Source organism: Elephas maximus, chromosome 17, assembly GCF_024166365.1.
Source record: "Elephas maximus indicus isolate mEleMax1 chromosome 17, mEleMax1 primary haplotype, whole genome shotgun sequence".
Classification (NCBI taxonomy): domain Eukaryota; kingdom Metazoa; phylum Chordata; class Mammalia; order Proboscidea; family Elephantidae; genus Elephas; species Elephas maximus.
This window is the reverse complement of record NC_064835.1, coordinates 23,011,565-23,025,522: the sequence shown is the minus strand read 5'-3', so window position 1 is coordinate 23,025,522 and position 13,958 is coordinate 23,011,565. Positions and strand designations below refer to the sequence as shown.

The 13,958-nt window shown below is 38.6% G+C and overlaps 1 protein-coding gene and 1 pseudogene across 1 annotated transcript in view; both read left to right on the top strand.

Annotated features, from left to right (window-relative positions):
• The window catches only part of LOC126060649 (putative olfactory receptor 8G2), a 306,855-nt gene that overhangs the window by 237,492 nt on the left and 55,405 nt on the right, over positions 1–13,958 (top strand). The window lies entirely within an intron of this gene.
• Positions 3,930–10,313, top strand: LOC126061083 (putative olfactory receptor 8G3; annotated as a pseudogene).

Below are 13,958 nucleotides of genomic sequence, written 5' to 3'. Positions count from 1 at the left end.
CTGAATAAACCCAATCCTTCGAGGGTAAGCGGAGCAGGGGTGGGTGTTTGGGGAATATGGCTTCATGGGACATGTAAGTCAATTGGCAAAATAAATTCTAGTAAGAAAATATTCTGCATCCCGCTTTAAAGTATGGCATCTGGGGTCTTAAACGCTAGCAAGCAGCCATCTAAGATGCATCAATGAATCTCAACCCACCTGGATCAAAGGAGAATGAAGAACACCAAGGTCTGAAGGTAATTATGAGCCCAAGAGACAGAAAGGGCCATATGAACTAGAGACTACATCATCCTGAGACCAGAAGAACGAGGTGGTGCCCGGCCACAACTGATGACTGCCCTGACAGGGAGCACAACAGAGAACCCCTGAGGGAGCAGGAGAACAGTGGGATGCAGACCCCAAATTCTCATAAGAAGACCAGACTTAATGGTCTGGCTAAGACTAGAAGAATCCCGGCAGTCATGATCCCCAAACCTTCTCTTGGGCCACGACAGGAACCGTTCCGGAAGCCAACACACCAGTCATGGATTGGACTGGACAATGGGTCCGAGAGAGATGCTGATGAGGAGTAAGCTACTTGCATCAGTTGGACACTTGAGACTATGTTGGCATCTCCTGTCTGGAGGGGAGATGGGAGGGTAGAGGGGGTTAGAAACTGGCAAAGTTGTCATGAAAGGCTGACTCATTGGGGGAGAGTAAGTGGGAGTATGCAGTAAGGTGTATATAAGTTTATATGTGAGAGACTGACTTGATTCGTAAACTTACACTTAAAGCACAATAAAAATTATTAAAAAAAAAAAAGAAATTGACTTAAGATACACCCCACACTAATCTTGCAACAAAGACAACCCATTCCCAACTGGGGTTATAAAAACAGACACTTCGGTCAGGATTTACAACACACATTATGCGGGGACATAATTCAATCTATAACAACCTCACTGTAGTATTTACACACACAATGTCTTTATCATCTCCCTGTCCCCTGTGTTATAGAATTAGAGCAAACGCTCTTTATTCATTTCAATTCAGGCATAGAGATATCTTTCTTCACTTATGTGTAGTCTATGTTAACTTATCTCTAAAAATTTCATCTAACACATACTTGACAGCCACTATGCTAGATGCTTTTTTGAGTTTAAGTGTAGGGAAGTAGAAAAACCAGGAAATAAATCATGATAAGTAATAGAGAATTAAATGATTAAGTGCTAAGTGTCAACATGAACATATTCATGGATATACATAAAATTGTCTCATGAACTTGAGTTTTCTTCTATACCTTAAATATTAGATTTCAGGGGTCAAGAATTGGAAGAAGAAGAAAATTAAGGAAACATGATGGGTCAAAACCAAAAGCCTACAAAAAGCCCTTTTGTGGAAGAGCCAAAGTATGTGATTCTTGCTATTATGTGCAGTCCAATTGATTCTTCTGACTCACAGTGACCCCATAGGACTGAGTAGAACTGCCCCATAATGTTTCTAAGGAGCAGCTGGTGGATTTGAACTGCTGACTTTTTGGTGAACAGCTGAACTTTCAACTACTACTTGTAAGGAAAAAAAAGAAGAAATTATAAGAAAACTAATTTGTTGTTAGATGATACAAATCTTTGAATGACTTGAAAATTGGTCTGAGCTTTATTTATAGACCATGGAGAATATTGATGTCATTTAAGAAATTGATGTTCAGCAAAATGATTGTGAATCTCTGTACTATGTGTATTAATGTAAAAAGGACGAACAGGAAAGATAGGCTAAGAAAATGAATTACGGTCATCATTATGGGAATGAACATGCTGGGTAAATGAAAGATATTTTAGAGAGAAACCCAATAGATTGTGATTAAAACAACATTATCACTTATGAAGTTCTTGCCAATACCCAGTAATTGTACTAAGCACCTTCCAGGTATCATTTGATTTAGTTTTCATACTACTACCAAGAGATAGATATTAACATCTCCATTATTTCTTTTCCAGAGGTTTGGAGAGTAAAAGTAGTTTACCCAAGGTCACAGAGCAAGTATGTGACTGAGCTGAGATGTGAACGCAGGATCGTCTAAAAATCGTGCCCATTAAATTGATAAAATCATGAAAAGCTGGATTTGAGAGGTATTAAAGATGATATATCCAATGTTCCATGCAGTGCTTTTGTCCTTGAACAATATAAATCCTAAGTGGTTATACAGGCTATGCTTGAACAGTTCTAATTGTGAGTATGTGGTAGCATACTCAGGGAGCTGATTCCATTTCTGGATATGTCTGACTGCTAGAATGTTCTTTCTTCTTGTGAAACAGAATATGTCTCTCCATGGTTTCCAGCAGTTTGTTTTACTTCAGTCTCTTGAAGACACATTAAAAAAAGTCCAAAAAACCCATTGCTGTCTAGTCAATTGAAACTCCTAGCTACCCCACAGTACAGAGTAGAACTGCCCATCAGGATTTCCAATGCTGTAATCTGTGCAGAGAAGACTGCCACATCTTTCCAGCCAGCAGAGGCTGGTGGGTTTAAACCACCATCCTTTTGGTTAGCAGCAAAGCTCTTCACCACTGCACCACCAAGGATCCCTTTAAAAAGAGTCTAGTACCTCGTAAACATAGCAAAATTGTAACCATTTGAAGATAATTATCAGATGCTTTTTTTTTTACATGTATCTTTTTTTTTTTACTATTTATATATCCCCAGTTCTTTCAACTATTCCTCAAAATGCAAGGTTTCTAAATATTTTCCTGAAATTTTCCAGTTTCTCTTTATTCCATGTATTGTATCCCAGCTGAACTGTTTTCACTTGAGTCTTAAGTAGGGCTAACAATTTCTGTTTTGTAGAATCTGTTTTCTTCGCAAATGTAGACTAAAGATAATGTGTCTTTGTAGAATTCGACATCACACTGGTGACCAGTATTGTACTTAGACTGGAATCCATAATCGTATGTTGCATGTGCTCTGCTAAGCCACATCCGCACAATCTTTAACTTCTGTAGTAAACACCTGTAGAATACATGATTATAAATTCTGACCACCATAGAAAATTTCCTGGGCCTGTCTTTCAAAACCCTTCATTTGTTTTAGTAATATGTGTAGCCTTCTAACCTCTACCACTTCAGCCATGAAGTCAAGTTAAGTGTAGACCAATCTTATCTACTGCTCCCCAGGCCAGAGTGGTGGAATACGGGACGTAAATTTATGTCATTATATTTATTATGTCCCTGGGATTGTTCAACTAGAAACAGTAGAAAACAATGCCTCACTCTTGGTGAAGCTGTTGACATTGAGTATGGGATCAGCCAGGCAGGTATATCTTGTAGTCTGTGTGAAGGAAGCTGGGACAAAGAGCCACAAAGTCTCAGGATGAAAAGGTCTTGGCAGCTGTCCAGTCCTTCAGCTATTGTGAGTTAGGACACTAGTAAGAAAAATAACTCAGAAAAGAATTAGGAGATTTCACAGGTTTATGAGACTTATGTTTATTAATTATAAAAAGTATTCACCACTATTCCTTATTCTGTCAAATGAAAATGTAATTATTATTCCCTTTAGTATGTATGACATTAATATATATATATAGAATATGGGGGCAAAAGAAAAACATCTTGGAAAAAAAAAACACTAGTACCATTCCTTCTGACTGACCAAAAAAATACACAAATTTGTGTTTTAAGAATTTATAAAATATCTTAATTATAAGATCCTTGAAGTCCAGATATAATTCCTCGTGTGGCCAATCATCATCAGTGGATTTTCCAGATGCACACGAGATGCTCAGGAGATCCCTGGAATGTTAATCTTTTCTGACGAGGGTGAAATTAAGGACCTGCACAGAATTACACACATGTGCATTCACTCACTCACACACACACACACACACACACACACACACACACACACAAAGTGAACTTATTGTCTCTGTTTTAGAACCTGCTGAGGATGAGAGGATAATGGACCATAGAAGTCATTCCTCAGGAACTGAGTTCATCCTCTCTGGGCTAACAGAACAAACTGAACTCCAGCTACCCCTCATCTTCCTCTTCCTAGGAATCTATGTGGTCTTGGTGCTGGGGAACCTGGGCATGATCACACTGACTGGACTCAGTTCTCACCTGAACACCCCCATGTACTGTTTTCTCAGCAGTTTGTCCTTCACTGATCTCTGCCAGTCCACTGTCATTACCCCCAAAATGCTGGTGAACTTTGTGACAGAAGAACCCCATTTCCTACCCTGAATGCAGGACTCAGAGCAGCTCTACTTCTTTATTATTTTTGCTGTTGCAGAATGTCACATGCTGTCTGCAATGGCATATGACTGCTATGCTGCCATCTGTAATCCTTTGCTTTATAACGTTACTATTATGTCTTATCACATCTACTTCTGGCTCACAGTGGGAGTTCATATTTTGTGCATTACTGGGTCTATAATTCATACAGGCTTTATGTTGGAACTCTTTTTCTGTAAGACTAATGTGGTTAAACACTATTTCTGTGACCTCTTTCCTCTCCTGGAGCTATCCTGCTCCAGTATCTATATCAATGAATTACTGGTTCTGGATCTGGGTGCATTTAACATATTGACTCCTTCCTTAACCATCCTTGCCTCCTACATCTTCATCATTAGTAGCATTCTCCACATCACCTCCACTGAGGGAAGGTCCAAAGCCTCTAGCACTTTAGTTGCCTCATCTTGGCTGTTACAATGTTTTAAGGTTCTGTAGCATTTATGTACCTACAGCCATCAAATGTCAGCTCCATGGACCAAGGCAAAGTGTCCTCTGTGCTCTGTACTATTGTACCAATGCTGAACTCCATGATCTACAGTCAGAAGAATACCAGCCAAAAACCAAACCCACTGCTATTGAGTTGGTTCCGACTCATAGTGACAAGAATGTGAAATTTGTCCCGAAGGAAATTCTAGAGCATGCTCATGAATGGAATCTGTGCTACAGTGTCCTATCAGAAACAGGTCTTTGGTTTGCTGATATATGTAATTTGTTCAGTTAATTCTTGAAATTTGTGGGTTCATTGACACTTCTTTCCCCTACACAATAAAAAAAAAAAATTTAGTACATGTCCAAAATTGCCCTTCAGTCCACCTCTTTCTTCAAGGCTATATTACAATGACTATATATACAGAAATATGGAGAATAAAAACAAAAACTGTCTAAAATTACAAGAAGTATAGTTTCATTTTTAAATAATATACAAACAAGAAAGAACTATGATGATGATAATGATAATGAGGGTAACATACACTACTGAGATTTTATAAGATGTGAAACCCTGTACCAAACAACCAAGTGCATCACTTTATTTAATATTTATAATATTTGCCCAGCGCAAGTTCTAGTACTATTCTCCTTTCAAAGACGAAGAAATGAAATCTTAAAGAGTTTGCATAACCTGACTTAAGTTTCACACAAAAAGCAGTTAAGCCTGGAAACACACTTGAGGAATTTGACTCCAAGATTCATGATTTTACTCAAAGTGCTACTTAGGCCAAAGGTAACTGTAAGAGGTCAAAGGACTCCCTAAGGATTCTCTACACACCAAGCATCACTAGCTCCCTCTATGACTGTGCTTCTGTCCACTGAATATGTTGTTGTTAGGTACCGTGGAGCCAGTTCTCATTCAGGGCCCCTATGTGCAACAGAAACAAACACTGCCTGGGTCTGAACCATCCTCACGATCTTAATTATGCTTGAGCCCATTTTTGCAGCCACTGTGTCAGTCCATCTCACTGAGGGTCTTCCTCTTTTGTGCTGACCACCTACTTCACCAAGCGTGATGTCCTTTTCCAGGAACTAATCCCTCCTGATAACATATCCAATGTATTTGAGATAAAGTTTTGCCATCAGGCTTCTAAAGCGCTTTCCGGCAGTACCTCTTCAAGGCAGATTTGTTATTTTGACAGTCCATGGTACATTCAATATTCTTTGCCAACACCATAATTCAAAGATGTCAATTCTTCGGTCTTCCTTGTTCATTGTGCAGCTTTTGAATGCATATGAGGCAATTGAAAACACCATGGCTTGAGTCAGGTGCACCTTAGTCCTCCATGTGACATCTTTGTTTTTTAACAGTTTAAAGAGATCTTTTGCAGCAGATTTGCCCAATGCCATAAGATATTTGATTTCTTGATTGTTGTTTCCATGGGTGTTGATTGTGGATTCAAGTAAAATAAAATCCTTGACAACTTCAAAATTTTCTCAGTTTATCATTTTTTTGCTTATTGGTCCAGTCGTGAAGATTTTGGTTTTCTTTATGTTGAAGTGCTGTCCATACTGAAGGCTATAGTCTTTGATCTTCATAACTTTGTGTTTCAAGGCCTCTTCACTTGTAGCAGAGCAAAATTGTATCATCTTTCATCTGCATAACACAGGATGTTAAAGAGTCTTCTCCTATCCTGATACTGCATTCTTCTTCATATAGATCAACTTCTTGGATTATTTGCCAGCATACAGATTGAATAAGTATGGTGAAAGGATACCACCCTGACGCACACATTTCCTGACTTTAAACAACACAGTATTCCCTTCCTCTGTTCAAATGACTGCCTCTTGATCTATGTACAGATTCCTAATGAGCACAATTAAGTGTTCTGCAATACCGGTTCTTTGTGGTGTTATCCACAAACTGTTACGACCCACACAGTCGAATGTCTATGCATAGTCCCTAAAACAAAGGTTAACTTGCGCTCTCTACTTTCAGCCAAGATCCATTTGACATTCAGCAATGATATCCCTCATTCCACGTCCTTTTCTGAGTTTGGCTTGAACTTCTGACAGTTCCCTTTGGATGCACTGCTGCAACTGTTTTGTAATGATCCTCAGCAAAAATTTTACTTATGTGTGATAAAAATGATATTATTCCATTATATCAAGCACTCTGTTTCATCACCTTTCTTTGGAATGGGCACAAATATGCATCTCTTCCAGTCAGTTCACCAGGAAGTTGTCTTCCAAATTTCTTGACAGAGATGATTGGACACCTCCAGTGCTCCATCTTTTTCTTGAAACATCTCAGTTGGGAAGGAAAACAGAGGAATTAAATGGGCAATATAGATTGGAAGCAGAGCCAGAAAGCTCTGAATATCAGACTCAACATAATTAGTCTTGAGGGCAGTAGAAAATGAAAACATACTGTAGAAATTTTCAGTAAGGGGAAAAAATGTTTATCTCAATATTTTACAAAGTAAAATTCTGACAACAGTAAAAAAAAAAAAAATGAAGTGAACAAACAGAAATGAAAGCATGATTGAATAATGAGAACATTAGTTCTTTTCAGAAATATTTATTAATTAGATAATAATAGTTTAGAAAATAAAATATTGCAACCCCTGAGGTGAAGAGCAAGATTGGCTAATTTAATTATTTAAGCTAGGGGTGGTGGAAATTAAAACGAACAAAACCTAACTGGACAGGCCTGCCTCCACTCTTGAACTATACCCAAGAGAGAGCTTAATTTCAGTGAATCAGTTATGTGCAAAGTCTTCTTACTTTGAGAAACTTTTAATAGATATGTAGATATGTTTGTGTGTAATATTCAATTATTCAACAAATATTGACTTCAGAAGAGTCATTAGATCAAAACGTTAACCACCTCATCTCTGAAAAGTAATGGTGAATAATATTATATTCAACATATCTTAAAGGCACATATTTTAATAACCTGTTATACGAAGTGGAGCCCTGGTGGTACAGTGGTTAAGGAGCTGGGCCACTAACCAAAAGGTCGTTGGTTGGAACCCACCACCGCAATCCACAGGAGAAAGACATGGCAGTCTGCTTCTGTGAAGATGTACAGTCTAAGAAACCATACGTACTACTTTCCTTTTGGGTTTCTATGAGCGGGAATCAACTCAACAGCAGTGGGCTTGGTTTTCTGGGTTTGGATGATATAAAAAAATGTATCTTGGGTGGGGGGGTGCTACCAACAAAGCTGCATCTTTAGGAAATAAATTAGAATTTTTACTTTACAATATTCTGTAATTACAGTCATGCAATAAAAAATTGGACTTTTTTTTTTCCCTAAGTGCTTTCAAGCAGGAATCAAGTATTTGCTAATCTGTTCTCTTCAACAGAAGAATCATTCCAGGGTCATTTCTTTGGTAAATAAATTAAAAAAAATTATACAAAGGCAGGGGCAATTATACCTTAAAACTCATAATGGCGTTCATGACAAAATCAAAGAGGCATGTATAGAAAGTGTGAATTAAAGAAAGAATTTCTTACCCTCAAGAGGGTAGCAGCCTGCCCCATGTGTGCAGAATAGATACTGTGATTCCCTGGAACGCAATTCTGTGTTTTCTATTCTCTGCGTGATATCAAAATTAATTTATTATTATTATAGTTATTGTTAAGAAGCCCTGGGGGCACAGTGTTAAAAGAGTTCGGCTGATAACCAAAACAATGAACAAATCTGTCTTGAAAGAAGTACAGCCAGAATGCTCCTTAGAAGTAAAGATAGCGAGACTTCATCTCACATACTTTGGGTGTGTTATCAGAAGGTATCAGTCCCTGGAGAAGGACATCATGTGTGATAAATTAGAGTGTCAGTGAAAAAGAGGAAGACTCTCAACTAGATGGATTGACACAGTGGCTACAACAATGGGCTCAATCATAACCATGACTGTGAGAATGGCGCAGGACCAGGCAGTGTTTCCTTCTGTTATACATAGTGTCACTACGAGTAAGAACAGACTTGACAGCAGCTGACAACATATATATGTACACATATGGAGAGAAAGAAATGGCTCATGTGGTTGTAGAGGCTAGTAAGTTCCAAATCCCTGGGTCAGGCTGTAGGCTTCTCCTGACCCATGTAGCTTCAGGGGTTGGTGAAACCAAGATTGGCAGGTAAGCTGGCAGAACTCTGGCTCAGAGACTATGAAGGCTGAAGAATACCAAGATGGCCAGGTAAGCAGCTAGCTCAAGTTCCAAGAACCAGAGGTCAGATGAACAGGAGATAGCTGTAGTATCCACAGCAAAGAAAAGCCCTGGAGCTTTCCTGGAAAGTCCACCTATATTGAATGCAGGTGCACCCCAAAAGAAACTCCCTTTCAACTGACTGGCCTCTCATAACAGATCTCATCATGGAGGTGATTACATTATCCCAGATCTCATTATGGAGGTAATTATGTCATTACATAGCTGCCAAACTACATCATAATTGCCAAACCATGAGTATCAAGGCCCAGCAAAGTTAATACATAATCTTAACCATCATAATTTGCACCAAATCTTTACAGCAAATGACTGAAACGGGATGATGAATGTCAATGTGTTTTTATAATCGCTAGACAATGCAGGGGAAGTACATAACTGAACAGCCCACCACCTATGCACAGCCTTTTGGTAGAAGTAAAAGACACTTAGAGCTTGAGTGTATAAACTATTTATGTCATGACAGGAATGTATTTTCTTTCTTCTTACAAAGAGACCTTTCCTATATAATCAATGTGTACAGGGTGATAGAGGTCAACCTGCGGGCTAAAGTTGGCTGGAAAAGCAAACTCTTCCCCCTTCCAGCTGGGCGTCTACCCAACTAAAACAGGGAATAACAGAGAATTAGAGAGATTCCCTTTCCATCCATAACAAAGAAACAAGTGGGTCCAAGAGCAAGAAAGAGTGAATCTGGTGTCACTGGATGGGTATGCTGCTGTTTGTTCTAAATGTAGAGATTATAGTAGATGGCTACAAATGGAACTGACTTATGGTGACCTCTCAAGATATAGAAAAGTAGTCAAAATAAAGGCATCATTGCTGTATAAAGATAAAAGATGTTGATAATTTAGACTTAGTGTAAATATTCGTCTTCTGAATTTTGACTTATACCTGAAAGAATTAAAGTCTGTGATGCTTACGGCTGATAGAGACTCAGATAGTTTTCCTCAATGATTGACAAATTTAGCATCCTCTGAATACTCCAGGGACCCCTGGTGGCACAGTGGTTAAGCATTTGGCTGCTAACCAAAAAGGTTGGCAGTTTGAATCTACTAGCTGCTCCTTAGAAACCCTATGGGGCAGTTTTACTCTGGAACTGCCAATCAACTGGATGGCAATGGGCTTATTTATTTATTTTTTAATTCCACTCCTTTGGCTTGAAGAGCAGCAGTAGGCTATGATAGGTCTATTACTTTAATTTGACTTCATGTTTAAAATGTTGGAGGTCAGAAGACTATGCATATTGCTAAAACATGTGAAGGGTTTTGTAAGTCAAACATTACTTGTCTTCTACACTTGCCAGTTTTTATATCATATATTCCAGGCATGTTTGCTACAGAAGGAAGTTACAGATTGCGGAGATGGGGCTTAGTAGACCACATGTAACATGTTGTTGTTGTTGTTAGGTGCCGTCGAGTCGGTTCCAACTCATAGTGACCCTATGCAGAACAGAACGAAACACTGCCTGGTCCTGAGCCATCCTCACAATCATTGTTATTCTTGAGCTCATTGTTGCAGCCATGGGGTCAATCCACCTCATTGAGGGTCTTCCTCTTTTCCACTGACCCTGTACTCTGCCAAGCATGATGTCCTTCTCCAGGGACTAATCCCTCCTGACAACATGTCCAAAGTATGTAAGACGCAGTCTCGCGATCCTTGCTTCTAAGGAGCATCTGGTTATACTTCTTCTAAGACAGCTTTGTTCATTCTTTTGGCAGTCCATGCTATATTCAATACTCTTCACCAACACCACAATTCAAAGGCGTCAATTCTTCTTCAGTCTTCCTTATTCACTCTCCAGATTTCAAATGCATATGATGCAACTGAAAATATAATACTTTAAAGAGGTCCTTTGCAGCAGACTTACCCAATGCAATGTGTCTCTTGATTTCTTGACTGCTGCTTCCATGGCTGTTGATTGTGGATCCGACCAAAATGAAATCCTTGACAACTTCAATCGTCTCTCCGTTTATCATGATGTTGCTCACTGGCCCAGTTGCGAGTATTTTTGTTTTCTTTATGTTGAGGTGCAATCCAAACTGAAGGCTGTGGTCTTTGATCTCCACTAGCAAATGCTTCAAAACATGCATTATGGATTTCAGTCTAAGTACAATACTAGTCACCAGTGTGAATTAGACTTTTCCTAAGACACATATCTTTGGTCTACATTTGCAAAGGAAAAAAAAAAAAAAAAAACAGATCCTACGAAACAGAAATTTATAGCCTCACTTACCAGACACAATTTTGGTTAGTAAATGTCATCTTTGAACAATTTTTTTTTTTACTTTTTTTTAAAATTGTGCTTTACATGAAAGATTACAAATCAAGTCAGTCAGTCTCTCATACAAAAAGCCATACACGCCCCACTGTGTTCTCCCAGCTGCTCTCCCCTTAATGGGACAGCACATTCTTCCTCTCCACCCTTTATTCCCCTTATCCATTCAACCAGTTCCTGTCCTTTTCTTCCTCCTCATCTCACCACCAGACAGGATTTGCCCACACAGTCTCGTATGTCTACTTTAGCCACGAAGTTCACTCCTCACCAGTATCATTGCCTATCTTATAGTCCAGGTCAATCCCTGTCTGTACAGTTGTTTTCAGGAATGGTTCCACTCTTGGGCTATCAAAGGGTCCAGGGAACTTGACCATCAGGTTCCCTCGGGTCTCAGTCAGACTGTTAAGCCTGGTCTTTTTACAAGAATTTAAGATCTGCATCTCACTGTTCTACTGCTCCATCAGGAACTCTCTGTTGTGTTGCCTGTCAGGGCAATGGTTGGTGGTAGCTGGGCACCATCTAGTTCTTTGGGTCTCAGGCTGATGGAGTGTCTGGTTTATGTGGCCCTTTCTGTCTCTTGGGCTCATATTTACCTTGTGTCTTCGGTGTTCTTCATTCTCTTTTGCTCCAGGTGGGTTGAGACCAATTTATTTGCATAATTATTAATACTGTCTTCATGCTCAAAAGTTAATCAACCTTTCTGTGCTTCAGTATCTTCATTCATAAAAGCGTATAATGCATATAGATAAGCACGTGTGGACTAAAGCCTTAGAGTGCTTCAAACATTATTTGATGTACAAAGCCAAAATAACCCAACCCACTACAGGGGAGTCAATTTCAACTCAGAGTAACCCTATAGGGTTTCCATGGCTAAAAACCTTTATGAAAGCAAGCTGCCACATCTTTCTATCTTGGAGCCAGTGGTGGTTTTGAACCACCAAGTTATTGGTTATCAGGTGATGTCTTTCATCACTGTACCATCAGGGTCAGTGCTATCCAAGTGTTTATAAAATATGTATTAAGTTCAATTTAGACAAATTTGTTTAAAAATACAGTTTTGTATTTGTAAGGGTATATCCTAACACAACATGGTGTTTTGCACATGGTTAAATGAATGAATGATTTAAATGTATAGCATAATAAATGTAATCATTTTATGCACAAATAAGGTACAAATTAATATCTGGGTAAGTGTAGGCAAATTACCTCTCTGTGCCTCAGCTCCATTATTTTTTTTAATGGCATAATATACTAAGTTAAGTCACATGAAATTGCTACTTGATTCAATCTATTATTATCTTCCACTTTGGGCTGGGAGAAGCTTAAATGAGCTAATAAATGTAACAAATTTACAGTTGTATGTGGTACATAGTCAGTGTTCAATAAAATATTCTTCACAACTACAAAGAACAACAGTAGCAAATACAATGAACTATTTCTCTAAACCTTAAATAAATTGAAAAAGATTAAAATTATGGTTTCAAATATTTCAGAAACTATATTTATTTTGGAAGCTGTTGTCATGAGGACCTTTTAGAACAATGTCTGCCAGACCGCAATTTCTGGTCAATAACCTAATGAAAGAGAATATTACATACACAAGGACGCTAATGAGAGCATCATAAGAAGGAAAAGAAAATTTTAATTGCTCCTTTTTCCCAATAGCTCATCTCCAGTGGACAGACATCTTGAGGGACCTTCTGTCTGTACGTGTTTGATGAGACCTCTTGTATATCCAAACACTAGAAAAAAACATGCCACTTTGGCAACTGTCTCAGGTGGCACTACAAGGGAGCTACACTAGGGAATCATGACATTTGATTCATAATATTGACATGAGCAACTCAGAAACTGAAATCTGCATTCTGGGCCCTCAGTAAAAGAGAACCAAGGGGTCTCTATTCTCAATGCCACCACCGACATTACTAAGAGCTTTTTCCTTCAGAGGGGACTTGGTCTAAAGTATACAGAGCACCCTGGCTAAGCATTCCACACAGAGAAAAGGTGAGTATCTGAATCCCATGTCTTACAGAAGCTTTTAATCTTCATGAAGTCTTACCCTCCTTACAACAATATAGGAATTTTCTAAAGCTACCTGTCAAATGGTTACTCTTTTTTTCCTGTAATGCATTCAAAGACAGAAAACTATCTTTTTTCATATTTCAGCATATCCTGATTTCAGATATGTTTATCATTAGCAAGGTTCCAATGTGGTAGTATATGTTTTGCAGAAGAGTTGAGAAGAATGCAAATAAGGCATGAAAGTGCTTTGTTGTTGTCTTTGTCGTTAGGTGCCATTGAGTTTATTTTAAACTCATATCGGTTCCACGTGATAGAGCAGAATTACCCCATAGGGCCTTCTAGGCTTTAGTCTTTACAAAAGCAGATTGTCAGGTCTTTCTTCTGCAGAGCCACTGGGTGGGTTTCAACTGCAAGCATTCCATTTAGCAGAAAAGTACTTAACTATTTTACCACCAGGGCTCAGAACACTCAATATTCTAAGTTACCAGAACAGTTCTTTGGATGTTCAGAGACTGATCAGTACTAAGACCAACACATAAAACAGAAACAAAAAAGAATTAATTTCATCTGGTGTTTATTTGCATGATCTATAAACTGGGACAACAGAGTCTTTAACTTCCAATGTAGAGCAGGTACAGGGAGGGAGAATTGGAGATACCTGAATGATAAGACTTGCATCTTTTTCTCATTGCATAAATAACCACCTATGTCTAATTTCTTCTTCTCTTCCTTCA